The sequence below is a fragment of the Panulirus ornatus genome, chromosome 25 (assembly GCF_036320965.1).
Source record: "Panulirus ornatus isolate Po-2019 chromosome 25, ASM3632096v1, whole genome shotgun sequence".
In the NCBI taxonomy this organism is placed as follows: domain Eukaryota; kingdom Metazoa; phylum Arthropoda; class Malacostraca; order Decapoda; family Palinuridae; genus Panulirus; species Panulirus ornatus.
Genome location: NC_092248.1, coordinates 20,979,052 through 20,995,352, shown reverse-complemented (window position 1 = coordinate 20,995,352; position 16,301 = coordinate 20,979,052). Strand labels below are relative to the sequence as shown.

At 42.8% G+C, this 16,301-nt stretch overlaps 1 protein-coding gene across 1 annotated transcript in view; it reads left to right on the top strand.

Moving 5' to 3' along the window:
* LOC139757312 (uncharacterized) overlaps nucleotides 1–16,301 on the top strand; it is a 212,174-nt gene that overhangs the window by 162,051 nt on the left and 33,822 nt on the right. Inside the window, exons 3-6 of the mRNA XM_071677711.1 lie at nucleotides 4,889–5,007; nucleotides 5,041–5,072; nucleotides 5,551–5,618; nucleotides 6,852–7,030. The gene's annotated coding sequence lies outside the window, so the exon portion shown is untranslated. The remainder of the gene's footprint in view (nucleotides 1–4,888; nucleotides 5,008–5,040; nucleotides 5,073–5,550; nucleotides 5,619–6,851; nucleotides 7,031–16,301) is intronic.

The window sequence follows — 16,301 nt, the reverse complement described above, 5'->3', positions numbered from 1 at the left end:
GGGAGGAAAGTTGTTAGAAGCAGTGAAAAGTTTTTATCGAGGATGTAAGGCAAGTGTACGTGTAGGAAGAGAGGAAAGTGATTGGTTCTTAGTGAATGTAGGTTTGCGGCAGGGGTGTGTGATGTCTCCATGGTTGTTTAATTTGTTTATGGAAGGGGTTGTTAGGGAGGTAAATGCAAGAGTTTTGGAAAGAGGGGCAAGTATGAAGTCTGTTGGGGATGAGAGAGCTTGGGAAGTGAGTCAGTTGTTGTTCGCTGATGATACAGCGCTGGTGGCTGATTCATGTGAGAAACTGCAGAAGCTGGTGACTGAGTTTGGTAAAGTGTGTGGAAGAAAGTTAAGAGTAAATGTGAATAAGAGCAAGGTTATTAGGTACAGTAGGGTTGAGGGTCAAGTCAATTGGGAGGTGAGTTTGAATGGAGAAAAACTGGAGGAAGTGAAGTGTTTTAGATATCTGGGAGTGGATCTGGCAGCGGATGGAACCATGGAAGCGGAAGTGGATCATAGGGTGGGGGAGGGGGCGAAAATTCTGGGGGCCTTGAAGAATGTGTGGAAGTCGAGAACATTATCTCGGAAAGCAAAAATGGGTATGTTTGAAGGAATAGTGGTTCCAACAATGTTGTATGGATGCGAGGCGTGGGCTATGGATAGAGTTGTGCGCAGGAGGATGGATGTGCTGGAAATGAGATGTTTGAGGACAATGTGTGGTGTGAGGTGGTTTGATCGAGTGAGTAACGTAAGGGTAAGAGAGATGTGAGGAAATAAAAAGAGCGTGGTTGAGAGAGCAGAAGAGGGTGTTTTGAAGTGGTTTGGGCACATGGAGAGGATGAGTGAGGAAAGATTGACAAAGAGGATATATGTGTCGGAGGTGGAGGGAGCAAGGAGAAGAGGGAGACCAAATTGGAGGTGGAAAGATGGAGTGAAAAAGATTTTGTGTGATCGGGGCCTGAACATGCAGGAGGGTGAAAGGAGGGCAAGGAATAGAGTGAATTGGAGCGATGTGGTATACCGGGGTTGACGTGCTGTCAGTGGATTGAATCAAGGCATGTGAAGCGTCTGGGGTAAACCATGGAAAGCTGTGTAGGTATGTATATTTGCGTGTGTGGACGTATGTATATACATGTGTATGGGGGGGTGGGCCATTTCTTTCGTCTGTTTCCTTGCGCTACCTCGCAAACGCGGGAGACAGCGACAAAGTATAAAAAAAAAAATATATATATATATATATATATATATATATATATATATATATATATATATATATATATATATATATATATATATATATATTTTTTTTTTTTTTTTTTTTTTTTTCTTTTTTTTTCCGCTGTCTCCCGCGTTTGCGAGGTAGCGCAAGGAAACAGACGAAAGAGATGGCCCAACCCACCCCCATACACATGTATATACATACACGTCCACACACGCAAATATACATACCTACACAGCTTTCCATGGTTTACCCCAGACGCTACACATGCCCTGATTCAATCCACTGACAGCACGTCAACCCCGGTATACCACATCGATCCAATTCACTCTATTCCTTGCCCTCCTTTCACCCTCCTGCATGTTCAGGCCCCGATCACACAAAATCTTTTTCACTCCATCTTTCCACCTCCAATTTGGTCTCCCACTTCTCCTCGTTCCCTCCACCTCTGACACATATATCCTCTTGGTCAATCTTTCCTCACTCATTCTCTCCATGTGCCCAAACCATTTCAAAACACCCTCTTCTGCTCTCTCAACCACGCTCTTTTTATTTCCACACATCTCTCTTTACCCTTACGTTACTTACTCGATCAAACCACCTCACACCACACATTGTCCTCAAACATCTCATTTCCATCACATCCACCCTCCTGCGCACAACTCTATCCATAGCCCACGCCTCGCAACCATACAACATTGTTGGAACCACTATTCCTTCAAACATACCCATTTTTGCTGTCCGAGATAATGTTCTCGACTTCCACACATTCTTCAAGGCTCCCAGGATTTTCGCCCCCTCCCCCACCCTATGATCCACTTCCGCTTCTATGGTTCCATCCGCTGCCAGATCCACTCCCAGATATCTAAAACACTTTACTTCCTCCAGTTTTTCTCCCAATTGACTTGACCCTCAACCCTACTGTACCTAATTACCTTGCTCTTATTCACATTTACTCTTAACTTTCTTCTTTCACACACTTTACCAAACTCAGTCACCAGCTTCTGCAGTTTCTCACATGAATCAGCCACCAGCGCTGTATCATCAGCGAACAACAACTGACTCACTTCCCAAGCTCTCTCATCCCCAACAGACTTCATACTTGCCCCTCTTTCCAAAATTCTTGCATTCACCTCCCTAACAACCCCATCCATAAACAAATTAAACAACCATGGAGACATCACACACCCCTGCCGCAAACCTACATTCACTGAGAACCAATCACTTTCCTCTCTTTCTACACGTACACATGCCTTACATCCTCGATAAAAACTTTTCACTGCTTCTAATATATATATATATATATATATATATATATATATATATATATATATATATATATATATATATATATATATATATATATATATATATATATATATATATATATATATATATATATATCTATTCCTATGAGTGCACGGGGAAAATGAAACATGAAAAGTTCCCAAGTGCACTTTCGTGTAATAATCATATCATCAGGGGAGACACAAGAGTGGAATATAACAGTCAGTTGATATACATCGAAGAGACGAAGCTAGGACGCCATTTGGTAAACATGTGATAACGGGGAAAATGAAACACGAAAAGTTCCCAAGTGCACTTTCGTGTAATAATCACATCATCACGGGAGACACAAGGTAGAAATATAACAGTCAGTTGATATACATCGAGGAGACGAAGCTAGGACGCCATTTGGTAAACATGTGATTACCAAATGGCGTCCTAGCTTCGTCTCTTCGATGTATATCAACTGACTGTTATATTTCTCTGTTGTGTCTCCCCTGATGATGTGATCGTTACACGAAAGTGCACTTGGGAACTTTTCGTGTTTCATTTTCCCCGTGGACTCATAGGAATATCTTGATCACGCGCAAAATTGTGATCCTTTCCAATGTATATATATATATATATATATATATATATATATATATATATATATATAGACAGATAGATAGATAGATAGATAGATAGATAGATATATCCACACACACCAAGTAAGTCTCTGAGAACATGCTTTACAAATTGTTCTTATCAACATTTGCAAAGATGCACGTCCGTAATGTAGGTTGCAGCATCACCTGCGGAGCCCTGAATAATTTCTACGATAATCTTCTCATCTATTCCTTTCATCCAAGATGACCTTTGTCTGGAGTATGTTTGACTCCTGCCGTTTCGGTCTCTATGAAAAAACCATTATCTTGTGCTAGGCTGCCGGTGTATCTTACTTTCTTCATTCTTGTGTCATACTGGATGCATATCATTATAGACGGACTCTGGATCTGCTAGCGTCTGTCTGCAATCACTTGCTGGCTTCGAATATAGTTTCTTTGGTTTTTTGTCTTTGCAGATATTAGCTGTTTGCACCCTAATATTGAGTCTGAAGTCCTTATTATTTCGTGAAAGTTTGGCTTAAAATCTACTAGCGTCTATGCTCTACACAACACTCGTCCACGTCGTCATGAATCGTATTGCAGTAAAGTAGGATGTCATGTGTTATAAGATTCGTGTGTTACTGTGTCGATGTTTCGTTGGTTCGAGATGGGTTTCGAAGCGTAATCTGTAACATCAGAAAATATCATGTAAAGCTCATTTTTCCTCGAAACTGTATGACAGTGTTGTTCTTAGACTTGTTCTGGCTTTCTATAGTTTTACGTTCGTTAGTAACATAATATCTAGATGTTGTTTGTGCTAAATAACGCGATGAAATTCGGTCTCTCCGGGAACTTTGTCTGCTTATTCTGGTGTGTGCTGCTGCTTCTTACCTCACCATCATCACAAACCCCTCATCTACGTCACCACACCCTCCTTTTCTCTCTGGTTAGCACACCCTTCCTCTCTCCCTGGCTGCCACGCCCTCCCTCATTACCAACACTCCCTTTTTCCCTGGCTACTACACCCTTTCTCACCACCAACATATCCCTTCATCCCTGGCCAGCAAGCTTGGCCACCATGTTTTCATTAATAACCTTGTGATGTAAAACACATTTTTCTTTCATGCACACGATATTCCATATCTGGGTCTTCAGATCAGTAAGATATGAAGCCAACTTGGTCATATGGGCGTCATCACCACATAAATCCATGAAGGTCGGTCGAATCTGGATCAGTTTAGTGATTGCTAGGTTCCCGTGGGTGACGAGGTAGCCGCTTGATCATCTCTCCTAGTGTGAGGTTATCCCTCGGCTAATCAGACACTCACTGTGATTGGATGTCTGTTGATCTCAGACTTGTCAGTATTTCCATTAGTGTCTATAACTTGGAAGGTAATGGCGGTATGTCCTGTATAGGATCCTTAATAATGGTGTTCTTTCCTATGTAGAATCTTTAACTGTGTTTATGAATAACTACACTACTTATGAGCAGCAGCTCTGAAACTAAGAGCAGCTACATTGAAAACGAATTGTGACACATGTATCAGATTTGCCTCATTGCGTATTTCCGTAGTGTACAGCAAGGAATATTCCCTCAACTATGGCTCGTACTGAGCCTCGCGGGTATCTTCATCGTTGTCTTCGAGTTGCACTTTCCGACATAACGTTTCTTCCAGGTGTACCCGTCCCTTGAGATCACTCCATCCTCCAGTTCTCACCACCTTCGAAAGAAACTCTCTTGCTTCCTGTCCTTTGCACATTCTAAAGCACATTTTCTGACATGAATAAGTCTTCTTCCTGTTTCCAGGACTGTGTGAATTTCCAGCGGAGTGGAGTGGGAGATGGTTCCGGTCAGGCATGGGGCAGGAGGGGCCCATCGTCATCACCAGGACCAGCATCTCCACCACCGGCGACTGTATCGAGAAGGCAAAGCACAGTACCACTCACTGTATCGAGAAGGGCAAAGCCAACAGATACCTCGTGAGGGAAAAGTAAGTACCAGTCACTGTATCGAGAAGGACAAAGACAACACATACCTCGTGAGGGAAGAGTAAGTACCAGTCACTGTATCGAGAAGGACAAAGACAAAGAGGGGAAGTATGACTGTCAGACGTAGATGTACATTGTTAACTCGAATTCCAACCGTCAAACCAACCTGATAATTAGAGTCTATCATTCCTGACGTAAAGTACAACTTGTCTCAGATGTATGGTCATTCTATCATCCCTGACTTAAAGTACAACCTGTCTCAGATGTATGGTCATTCTATCATCCCTGACGTAAAGTACAACCTGTCTTAGATGTATGGTCATTGTCTCACGTTAGCTAGTCCAACCACCCTGATAGCCGTTTTCCCTCAACTCCAACAGTAGCCACAGCTGTCACAAGCGTGTGGTCAGTGTCTTAATGCCAACTGTTAAGACTGCCTCGTTAACCAGTCCCTCTCTCTCTCTCTCTTTCTCCCTACAGGAAGTACAACTGCCACAAGTGTATGGTCATCAACATGAAGCACGTAAACGTCATCCAGTACAAGGAATGTGAGTTGGACTCCTCCTCTTGTGCATCTTGTGACCAAGTCACCGCACCAGTTTCCGAGTCAGTGTTCAGTCAATATTTAGACTGAATGAGGGAAGGAAGAATGAGTCCGTGTGGAATTAGTGCAAGGACCGTGAGGATATCTTAATTAGAAAACAAGTGGGGTTGTTACGCCGGTTCATGTTCGACTAGTACAGGGTCTGCCAGACATGGTGGGTGCAGTTGATTAACTACAAACACGGTGCAATTAAAGATGATGGTAGGTCAGATGGAGCCAGTGATAATACCCAGGTGAAGTCGTCTGTAATAACCCCAGGTGATCATTACGTGTCATAACCCCACGCTAATAACCCCAGGTGATCATTACGTGTCATAACCCCACGCTAATAACCTCAGGTGATCGTTACGTGTCATAACCCCACACTTATAACCTCATGTGAGAACACTGGTAAATACCTCCACATGACCCCACTTGTTATAATCCCAGTAATAACCACAGATGACCTCAATTTTTATTATCCCATTAATAACCACAGGTGACCTCACTTGTTATAATCCCAGTAATAACCACAGGTGACCCCTTGTATTGTAATCCCAGTAATAACCACAGGTGATATAAATAAAAAACCCCCAGGTAACATTAGCTGACCCCCACCGGTAATAACCTTAGCTGACCCCCACCGGTAATAACCTCAAATAACCCCACCAGGAACAGCCCCAGGTGATTCCACTTATAATAACCCCAGATAACCCCGCTAGTAGTAACCTCAGGTGACCTCACTGGTAATAACCTCGAGTGACCCCATCAGTAATATCCCCAGATAACCCCACCATTGATAACCCCAGATAACCCCACCAGTAATAACCCCAGATAACCCCACCAGTAATAACCCCAGATAACCCCACCCGTAATAATCCCAGATAACCCCACCAGTAATAACCCCAGATAACCCCACCAGTAATATCCCCAGATAACCCCACCAGTAATATCCCCAGATAACCCCACCAGTAATAACCCCAGATAACCCCACCAGTAATAACCTCAGATAACCCCACCAGTAATATCCCCAGATAACCCCACCAGTATTAACCCCAGATAACCCCATTAGTGATAACCCCATATAACCCCACCAGTAATAACCCCAGATAACCGCATTAGTGATAACCCCATATAACCCCACCAGTAATAACCCCAGATAACCCCACAGATAATAACCCCGGGTACTCTGCCACAGCCTACTGTGACGACACGATGGAGATGGACCTGCGGGCGCTGTGTATGGAGATCACGGGCGACGCCATGTTGTTCTCCATGTTCGCTTGAGCTCTGAGCCCGTCACCTTGCCCCTTCCATGGCCCGCTCACCTTCACCTACTCCAGGGGCTACGGCGAGTGCATCCACCCTGTCTCTCAGGTGAGCATATAATATGTATGCTTCTCCGTTAAGAATTTACAGTGTTGACAAGCAGTTTCCTGGGCTAAGTCGTATTTTGGCTCGTTACTTATCAAATATTGAAAATAGCATAGAAATGTCTCATAGTGTGTGGTAGTTCGCTAACCCACAATATATTTGAGTTTTTCCTCAGCGTTGGTAAATGCTGAAGGTACGATGGGTTCAGCAGGAATAGTGAGTGGATCATGACGTGTGGTAGAATCCTTTATGTAGAGGATTTCAATATGTGTCCTAACGATTGGTGAGGCTCTGCTTGGGATGATCCCAGTGGAGCCGAGATCCTCTTTCTCTCTCTCTCTCTCTCTCTCTCTCTCTCTCTCTCTCTCTCTCTCTCTCTCTCTCTCTCTCTCTCTCTCTCTCTCTCTCTCTCTCTCTCTCTCTCTCTCCCAGCGTCGCAGTAACCTGACAATGCTACAACACTCAAGTGTCTTACAAGGCTTAATTTAAGTCACAAGTCATCGTTAACACACTAGGACAGATCAACATGAATTGGTCAGTCATTCAAACCATCACGGAGGAAAAAAGGAAAGAAGCGAAATTGGTTATTGTCTCGTGAAAGGTGTCATTCGCATCTCGTTTTTTGAGACTTATTTGCTATAGTCACCTCTTGACGGTTATATAATACTAAGTTTATTACAGTATCACTAGACGTTTGGTGATAACTTCATCACACTTTTCACATACTAATTGTTCTTATCTTTATGAAAATGTCTTTTCAATATCCACGTCCTTTATAGAGATCTCAGACATGTATGATTATCATGTAACACACTATGTCAGAGAAAGTCGAGGAAAAACCCGTGAATTATTGTATGTATGTAAATCCTGAAACAGGAGTTGTGGGAGTATGTGATAGAATGTAAGAAAGTAAATTCTCGATTAATATGGGTAAAACTGAAAGTTGATGGAGAGAGATGGGTGATTATTGGTGCATATGCACCTGGGCATGAGAAGAAAGATCATTAGAGGCAAGTCTTTTGGGAGCAGCTGAATGAGTGTGTTTGTGGTTTTGTTGTTGTTTTTTTTTTTTGGTGTTTTTTTTTTTTTTGTGGTTTTTTTTTTTTGTGGTTTTTTTTTTTTGTTGTTGTTTTTTTTTTTTGTGTTTGTTTTTTTTTTGGTTTGTTTTTTTTTTATGTTTTTTGTTTTTTGTTGTTTTTTGTTTTTGTTTTTGTTTTTGGTTGTTTTTTTTTTTTGTGTTTGTTTTTTTTTTTGTTTGTTTTTTTTTTGTTTTTTGGTTTTTTGTTTTTTTTTGTTTTTGTTTTTTTGTGGTTTTTTTTTTTTTTATGTTTTTTTTTTTGGTTGTTTTTGTTTTTTGTTGTTTTTTTTTTGTTTTTGGTTGTTTTTTGTTTTTTGTCGTGTGTGTTGTGTGTGTGTGTGTGTGTGTGTGTGTGTGTGTGTGTGTGTGTGTGTGTGTGTGTGTGTGTGTGTGTGTGTGTGTGTGTGTGTGTGTGTGTGTGTGTGTGTGTGTGTGTGTGTGTGTGTGTGTGTGTGTGTGTGTGTGTGTGTGTGTGTGTGTGTGTGTGTGTGTGTGTGTGTGTGTGTGTGTGTGTGTGTGTGTGTGTGTGTGTGTGTGTGTGTGTGTGTGTGTGTGTGTGTGTGTGTGTGTGTGTGTGTGTGTGTGTGTGTGTGTGTGTGTGTGTGTGTGTGTGTGTGTGTGTGTGTGTGTGTGTGTGTGTGTGTGTGTGTGTGTGTGTGTGTGTGTGTGTGTGTGTGTGTGTGTGTGTGTGTGTGTGTGTGTGTGTGTGTGTGTGTGTGTGTGTGTGTGTGTGTGTGTGTGTGTGTGTGTGTGTGTGTGTGTGTGTGTGTGTGTGTGTGTGTGTGTGTGTGTGTGTGTGTGTGTGTGTGTGTGTGTGTGTGTGTGTGTGTGTGTGTGTGTGTGTGTGTGTGTGTGTGTGTGTGTGTGTGTGTGTGTGTGTGTGTGTGTGTGTGTGTGTGTGTGTGTGTGTGTGTGTGTGTGTGTGTGTGTGTGTGTGTGTGTGTGTGTGTGTGTGTGTGTGTGTGTGTGTGTGTGTGTGTGTGTGTGTGTGTGTGTGTGTGTGTGTGTGTGTGTGTGTGTGTGTGTGTGTGTGTGTGTGTGTGTGTGTGTGTGTGTGTGTGTGTGTGTGTGTGTGTGTGTGTGTGTGTGTGTGTGTGTGTGTGTGTGTGTGTGTGTGTGTGTGTGTGTGTGTGTGTGTGTGTGTGTGTGTGTGTGTGTGTGTGTGTGTGTGTGTGTGTGTGTGTGTGTGTGTGTGTGTGTGTGTGTGTGTGTGTGTGTGTGTGTGTGTGTGTGTGTGTGTGTGTGTGTGTGTGTGTGTGTGTGTGTGTGTGTGTGTGTGTGTGTGTGTGTGTGTGTGTGTGTGTGTGTGTGTGTGTGTGTGTGTGTGTGTGTGTGTGTGTGTGTGTGTGTGTGTGTGTGTGTGTGTGTGTGTGTGTGTGTGTGTGTGTGTGTGTGTGTGTGTGTGTGTGTGTGTGTGTGTGTGTGTGTGTGTGTGTGTGTGTGTGTGTGTGTGTGTGTGTGTGTGTGTGTGTGTGTGTGTGTGTGTGTGTGTGTGTGTGTGTGTGTGTGTGTGTGTGTGTGTGTGTGTGTGTGTGTGTGTGTGTGTGTGTGTGTGTGTGTGTGTGTGTGTGTGTGTGTGTGTGTGTGTGTGTGTGTGTGTGTGTGTGTGTGTGTGTGTGTGTGTGTGTGTGTGTGTGTGTGTGTGTGTGTGTGTGTGTGTGTGTGTGTGTGTGTGTGTGTGTGTGTGTGTGTGTGTGTGTGTGTGTGTGTGTGTGTGTGTGTGTGTGTGTGTGTGTGTGTGTGTGTGTGTGTGTGTGTGTGTGTGTGTGTGTGTGTGTGTGTGTGTGTGTGTGTGTGTGTGTGTGTGTGTGTGTGTGTGTGTGTGTGTGTGTGTGTGTGTGTGTGTGTGTGTGTGTGTGTGTGTGTGTGTGTGTGTGTGTGTGTGTGTGTGTGTGTGTGTGTGTGTGTGTGTGTGTGTGTGTGTGTGTGTGTGTGTGTGTGTGTGTGTGTGTGTGTGTGTGTGTGTGTGTGTGTGTGTGTGTGTGTGTGTGTGTGTGTGTGTGTGTGTGTGTGTGTGTGTGTGTGTGTGTGTGTGTGTGTGTGTGTGTGTGTGTGTGTGTGTGTGTGTGTGTGTGTGTGTGTGTGTGTGTGTGTGTGTGTGTGTGTGTGTGTGTGTGTGTGTGTGTGTGTGTGTGTGTGTGTGTGTGTGTGTGTGTGTGTGTGTGTGTGTGTGTGTGTGTGTGTGTGTGTGTGTGTGTGTGTGTGTGTGTGTGTGTGTGTGTGTGTGTGTGTGTGTGTGTGTGTGTGTGTGTGTGTGTGTGTGTGTGTGTGTGTGTGTGTGTGTGTGTGTGTGTGTGTGTGTGTGTGTGTGTGTGTGTGTGTGTGTGTGTGTGTGTGTGTGTGTGTGTGTGTGTGTGTGTGTGTGTGTGTGTGTGTGTGTGTGTGTGTGTGTGTGTGTGTGTGTGTGTGTGTGTGTGTGTGTGTGTGTGTGTGTGTGTGTGTGTGTGTGTGTGTGTGTGTGTGTGTGTGTGTGTGTGTGTGTGTGTGTGTGTGTGTGTGTGTGTGTGTGTGTGTGTGTGTGTGTGTGTGTGTGTGTGTGTGTGTGTGTGTGTGTGTGTGTGTGTGTGTGTGTGTGTGTGTGTGTGTGTGTGTGTGTGTGTGTGTGTGTGTGTGTGTGTGTGTGTGTGTGTGTGTGTGTGTGTGTGTGTGTGTGTGTGTGTGTGTGTGTGTGTGTGTGTGTGTGTGTGTGTGTGTGTGTGTGTGTGTGTGTGTGTGTGTGTGTGTGTGTGTGTGTGTGTGTGTGTGTGTGTGTGTGTGTGTGTGTGTGTGTGTGTGTGTGTGTGTGTGTGTGTGTGTGTGTGTGTGTGTGTGTGTGTGTGTGTGTGTGTGTGTGTGTGTGTGTGTGTGTGTGTGTGTGTGTGTGTGTGTGTGTGTGTGTGTGTGTGTGTGTGTGTGTGTGTGTGTGTGTGTGTGTGTGTGTGTGTGTGTGTGTGTGTACATAGGAGTAAAGACATGGTACATGAGTGTAGAACTTTCTCCCAGTAACACATAAATATGTGTCACACATGCACTCAAGTTAAGATATGATAATGGAAACATAGATAACAATGAGAAAAATGGGAAAAAAGACATACCTTGCTGAAGTAAAGGAGGCAGGAAACTAGACAGGAAGTAATGGAATGGAATACGTAATCTGCACTAAGGAACGGAATACGTATCCATACTAACTTACTACACCGTGCTTTAGTATATCATAAACTGGCAACTACGTTAAAGGAATCATTCTTCCAATTTGGAATGAAATTCACCTTACCCGGATCCATATGGCCGTTCCTAATGATGATAACGTGTCATATCTTAGTCACCATCAACAGATTAGATATCAGAGTTGACATGTGTTCCAGTTCCTCATACCTGTTAATTCCTGCGGCAGTTGGTTTCTGTTATTTCCTTTCCTTATGTTTGGTCAACAGGTAATGATGGAGTAAGTATTTTGAAGGACTGTTGAATGTGTTATATGACAGAATGAAAGATGTAGGGTGTCTTGGTCGGGATGGTGTCCGAATTGAGAGTGTCAGGGAGAATAGTTTGGTAAACAGAGAAGAGGTGGTGAAACCTTGCGGGTGATGAAATCCGGCATAGCTGCGGGGGTAGATGGTATTGCAATTGAATTTATTAAGAAAAGGGATCATTGCGTTGTGGATTGGTTGGTAAGAAGAATATTTAACGTATGGGTGGATCATGGTGAAGTGCCTAAGGATTGGTGGAATGCATGTATAGTGCCATTGTACAAAGGCAAAGGCGATAAAGGTTAGTGTTCAAACTACAGAAGCATAAGTTTGTTGAGTATTCCTGGGAAATTATATAGGTGGTATTGAGTGAGAGGGTGAAGGCATGTACAGAGATTCAGACTGGGAAGGGGCAGTGTGGTTTCAGAAGTGGTACAGGATGTGTGGATCAGGTGTTTGCTTTGAAGAATGTTTTTGAGAAATATCTAAAAAAAATGATGGATTTGTATGTAACATATATGGATCTGGAGAAGGCATATGATAAGGTTAATAGAGATGTTTTGAGGAAGGTCTTAAGAATATATAGTGTTGGAGGTAAGTTTATATCAAGGGTGTAATACGTGTGTACGAGTAGCAAGAGAGGAGTACAATTGTTCCTAGTGAAGGTAGGTCTGCGGCAGGTGTGTGTGATATCCCATGGTAGTTTAATTTGTTTTTGGATGGGGTGGTTAGGGAGGTAAATGCAAAGGTTTTGGAGAGAAGGGTGAATATGCAGTCTATTGGGAATGAATGGGCTAGGGAAGTTGCTGTTCGCTGATGACACAGCACTGGTGGCTGATTCGAGCGAGAAACTGCAGAAATTGGTGAACTGAGTTTGGAAAGGTATGTGAAAAAAGGAAGCTGAGAGTAAATGTGAATAAGAGCAAGGCTATTAGGTTCAACAGGGTTGAAGGTCAAGTTAGATGGGATGTAAGTTTGAATGCAGAAAAATTGGAGGAAGTGAAGTGTTTTTGATATCTGTCAGTAGGCTTGACAGCGAATGGAACCATGGAAGCGGAAGTGAGTCATAGGGAAGGGCAAAGGTTCTAGGAGCGATAACGGGTATGTTTGAAGGAATAGTAGTTCCAACAATATTTCATGGTTGGGAGGCATAGGTTTAAATGGGGTTGTCTGGAAGAGGGTTGATGTATTGGAAAAGAAATGTTTGAGGACAGTATGTGCCATGAGGTGGTTTGATCTGGTAAGTAAACAAAAGGTAAGCTTAAGAGATGTCTGGTAATAAAAAAAGTGTAACTGAGAGAACTGAAGAGGGTGTGTTGAACGGGTTTGGAAATATGGAGAGAATGAATGAGGAAAGATTGACAAAACTATATATGTGTCAAAGGGAGAAGGAACAAGGAGAAGTGGGAAACTAGATTGGAGATGGAAGGATAGGGTGAAAAAGATTAAGTGATGGGGGCCGAAGCATGCAGGAGGGTGAAAGGCGTGTACGGAATAGAGTGAATTGGAACGATATGGTATACTGGGGTCGAGGTGTTATTAGTGGACGAAACTAGGGTATGTGAAGCTTCTCGGGTAAAGATATGTGGCCTAGATATGGATAGGGAGCTGTGGTTTCGGGGCTACCTCGCCAACGCAAGGGGTGGTCATGCTGATTTCTGTGGGACAGGGTAGCATCGGGAATCTATATATATATATATATATATATATATATATATATATATATATATATATATATATACCGGGGTAAACGTGCTGTCAATGGATTGAATCAGGGCATGTGAAGCGTCTATGGGTAAACCATGGAAAGTTTTATGAAGTCTGGATGTGGAAAGGAAGCCGTGGTTTCGGTGCATTATACATGACAGCTAGAGACTGAGTGTGAACGAATGTGGCCTTTGTTGTCTTTTCCTAGCGCTACTTCGCGCACTTGCGGGGGGAGGGGGTTGTCGTTTCATGTGTGGCGGGGTGGCGACGGGAATGAATAAGGGCAGACAGTATGAATTATGTACATGTATATATATATATATATATATATATATATATATATATATAAATATATATATATATATATATATATATATATGCTCTGTGGAAGGTATTAAGAATATATGGTGTGGGAGGCAAGTTGTTAGAAGCAGTGAAAAGTTTCTATCGAGGATGTAAGGCATGTGTACGTGTAGGAAGAGAGGAAAGTGATTGGTTCTCAGTGAATGTAGGTTTGCGGCAGGGGTGTGTGATGTCTCCATGGTTGTTTAATTTGTTTATGGATGGGGTTGTTAGGGAGGTAAATGCAAGAGTCCTGGAAAGAGGGGCAAGTATGAAGTCTGTTGGGGATGAGAGAGCTTGGGAAGTGAGTCAGTTGTTGTTCGCTGATGATACAGCGCTGGTGGCTGATTCATGTGAGAAACTGCAGAAGCTGGTGACTGAGTTTGGTAAAGTGTGTGGAAGAAGAAAGTTAAGAGTAAATGTGAATAAGAGCAAGGTTATTAGGTACAGTAGGGTTGAGGGTCAAGTCAATTGGGAGGTGAGTTTGAATGGAGAAAAACTGGAGGAAGTGAAGTGTTTTAGATATCTGGGAGTGGATCTGTCAGCGGATGGAAGCATGGAAGCGGAAGTGGATCATAGGGTGGGGGAGGGGGCGAAAATTTTGGGAGCCTTGAAAAATGTGTGGAAGTCGAGAACATTATCTCGGAAAGCAAAAATGGGTATGTTTGAAGGAATAGTGGTTCCAACAATGTTGTATGGTTGCGAGGCGTGGGCTATGGATAGAGTTGTGCGCAGGAGGATGGACGTGCTGGAAATGAGATGTTTGAGGAAAATGTGTGGTGTGAGGTGGTTTGATCGAGTAAGTAACGTAAGGGTAAGAGAGATGTGTGGAAATAAAAAGAGCGTGGTTGAGAGAGCAGAAGAGGGTGTTTTGAAATGGTTTGGGCACATGGAGAGAATGAGTGAGGAAAGATTGACCAAGAGGATATATGTGTCGGAGGTGGAGGGAACGAGGAGAAGAGGGAGACCAAATTGGAGGGGGAAAGATGGAGTGAAAAAGATTTTGTGTGATCGGGGCCTGAACATGCAGGAGGGTGAAAGGAGGGCAAGGAATAGAGTGAATTGGAGCGATGTGGTATACAGGGGTTGACGTGCTGTCAGTGGATTGAGTCGGGGCATGTGAAGCGTCTGGGGTAAACCATGGAAAGCTGTGTAGGTATGTATATTTGCGTTTGTGGACGTGTGTATGTACATGTGTATGGGGGGGGGGTTGGGCCATTTCTTTCGTCTGTTTCCTTGCGCTACCTCGCAAACGCGGGAGACAGAAAAAGAAAAAAAGAAAAAAAAAATATATATATATATATATATATATATATATATATATATATATATATATATATATATATATATATATATATATATGTATATATATATATATATGCATATGTCTGTGTGTGTATATATATGCATACGTTGAGATGTATAGGTATGTATATGTGCTGTGTGTGCGCGTGTACGTATATACATGTGTATGTTGCTGGGTTGGGCCATTCTTTCGTCTGTTTCCTTGCGCTACCTTGCTAAGTCGGGAGACAGTGACAAAGTATCATATATATATATATATATATATATATATATATATATATATACATATTTCTGTTTCCTTGCGCTGCCTCGCTGGCGCGGGGGACGGCGACGGGGCAAGGTGAATAAATAGAGAAATATATATAGGGGAGAAAGAATACTTCCCACGTATTCCCTGCATGTCGTAGAAGGCGACTAAAAGGGAAGGGAGCGGGGGGCTGGAAATCCTCCCCTCTCATTTTTTTTTTAAATTTTCCAAAAGAAGGAACAGAGAAGGGGGCCATATGAAGATATTCCCTCAAAGGCCCAGTCCTCTGTTCTTAACGCTACCTCGCTAATGCGGGAAATGGCGAATAGTATGAAAAAAAAAAAAAAAAAAAATATATATATATATATATATATATATATATATATATATATATATATATATATATATATATATATATATATATATATATATATATATATATATATATTTTCCCTGGGGATAGGGGAGAAAGAATTCTTCCCACGTATTCCCTGCGTGTCGTAGAAGGCGACTAAAAGGGGAGGGAGCGGGGGGCTGGATATCCTCCCCTCTCGTTTTTTTTTTTTTTTAATTTTCCAAAAGAAGGAACAGAGAATTGGGCCAGGTGAGGGTATTCCCTCAAAGGCCTAGTCCTCTGTTCTTAAAGCTACCTCGCTAATGCGGGAAATGGCGAATAGTATGAAAAGAAAAAAAAAAAAAAAAATATATATATATATATATATATATATATATATATATATATATATATATATATATATATATATATATATATATATCCACCCTCATGCGCACAACTCTATCCATAGCCCACGCCTCGCAGCCATACAACATTGTTGGATCCACTATTCCTTCAAACATACCCATTTTTGCTTTCCGAGATAATGTTCTCGACTTCCAAACATTCTTCAAGGCTCCCAGAATTTTCGTCCCCTCCCCCACCCTATGATTCACTTCCGCTTCCATGGTTCCATCCGCTGCCAGATCCACTCCCAGATATCTAAAACTCAATCACCAGCCTCTGCAGTTTCTCACATGAATCAGCCACCAGCGCTGTATCATCAGCGAACAACAACTGACTCACTACCCAAGCTCTCTCATCCAGAACAGACTGCATACTTGCCCCTCTTTCCAAATTTTGCATTCACC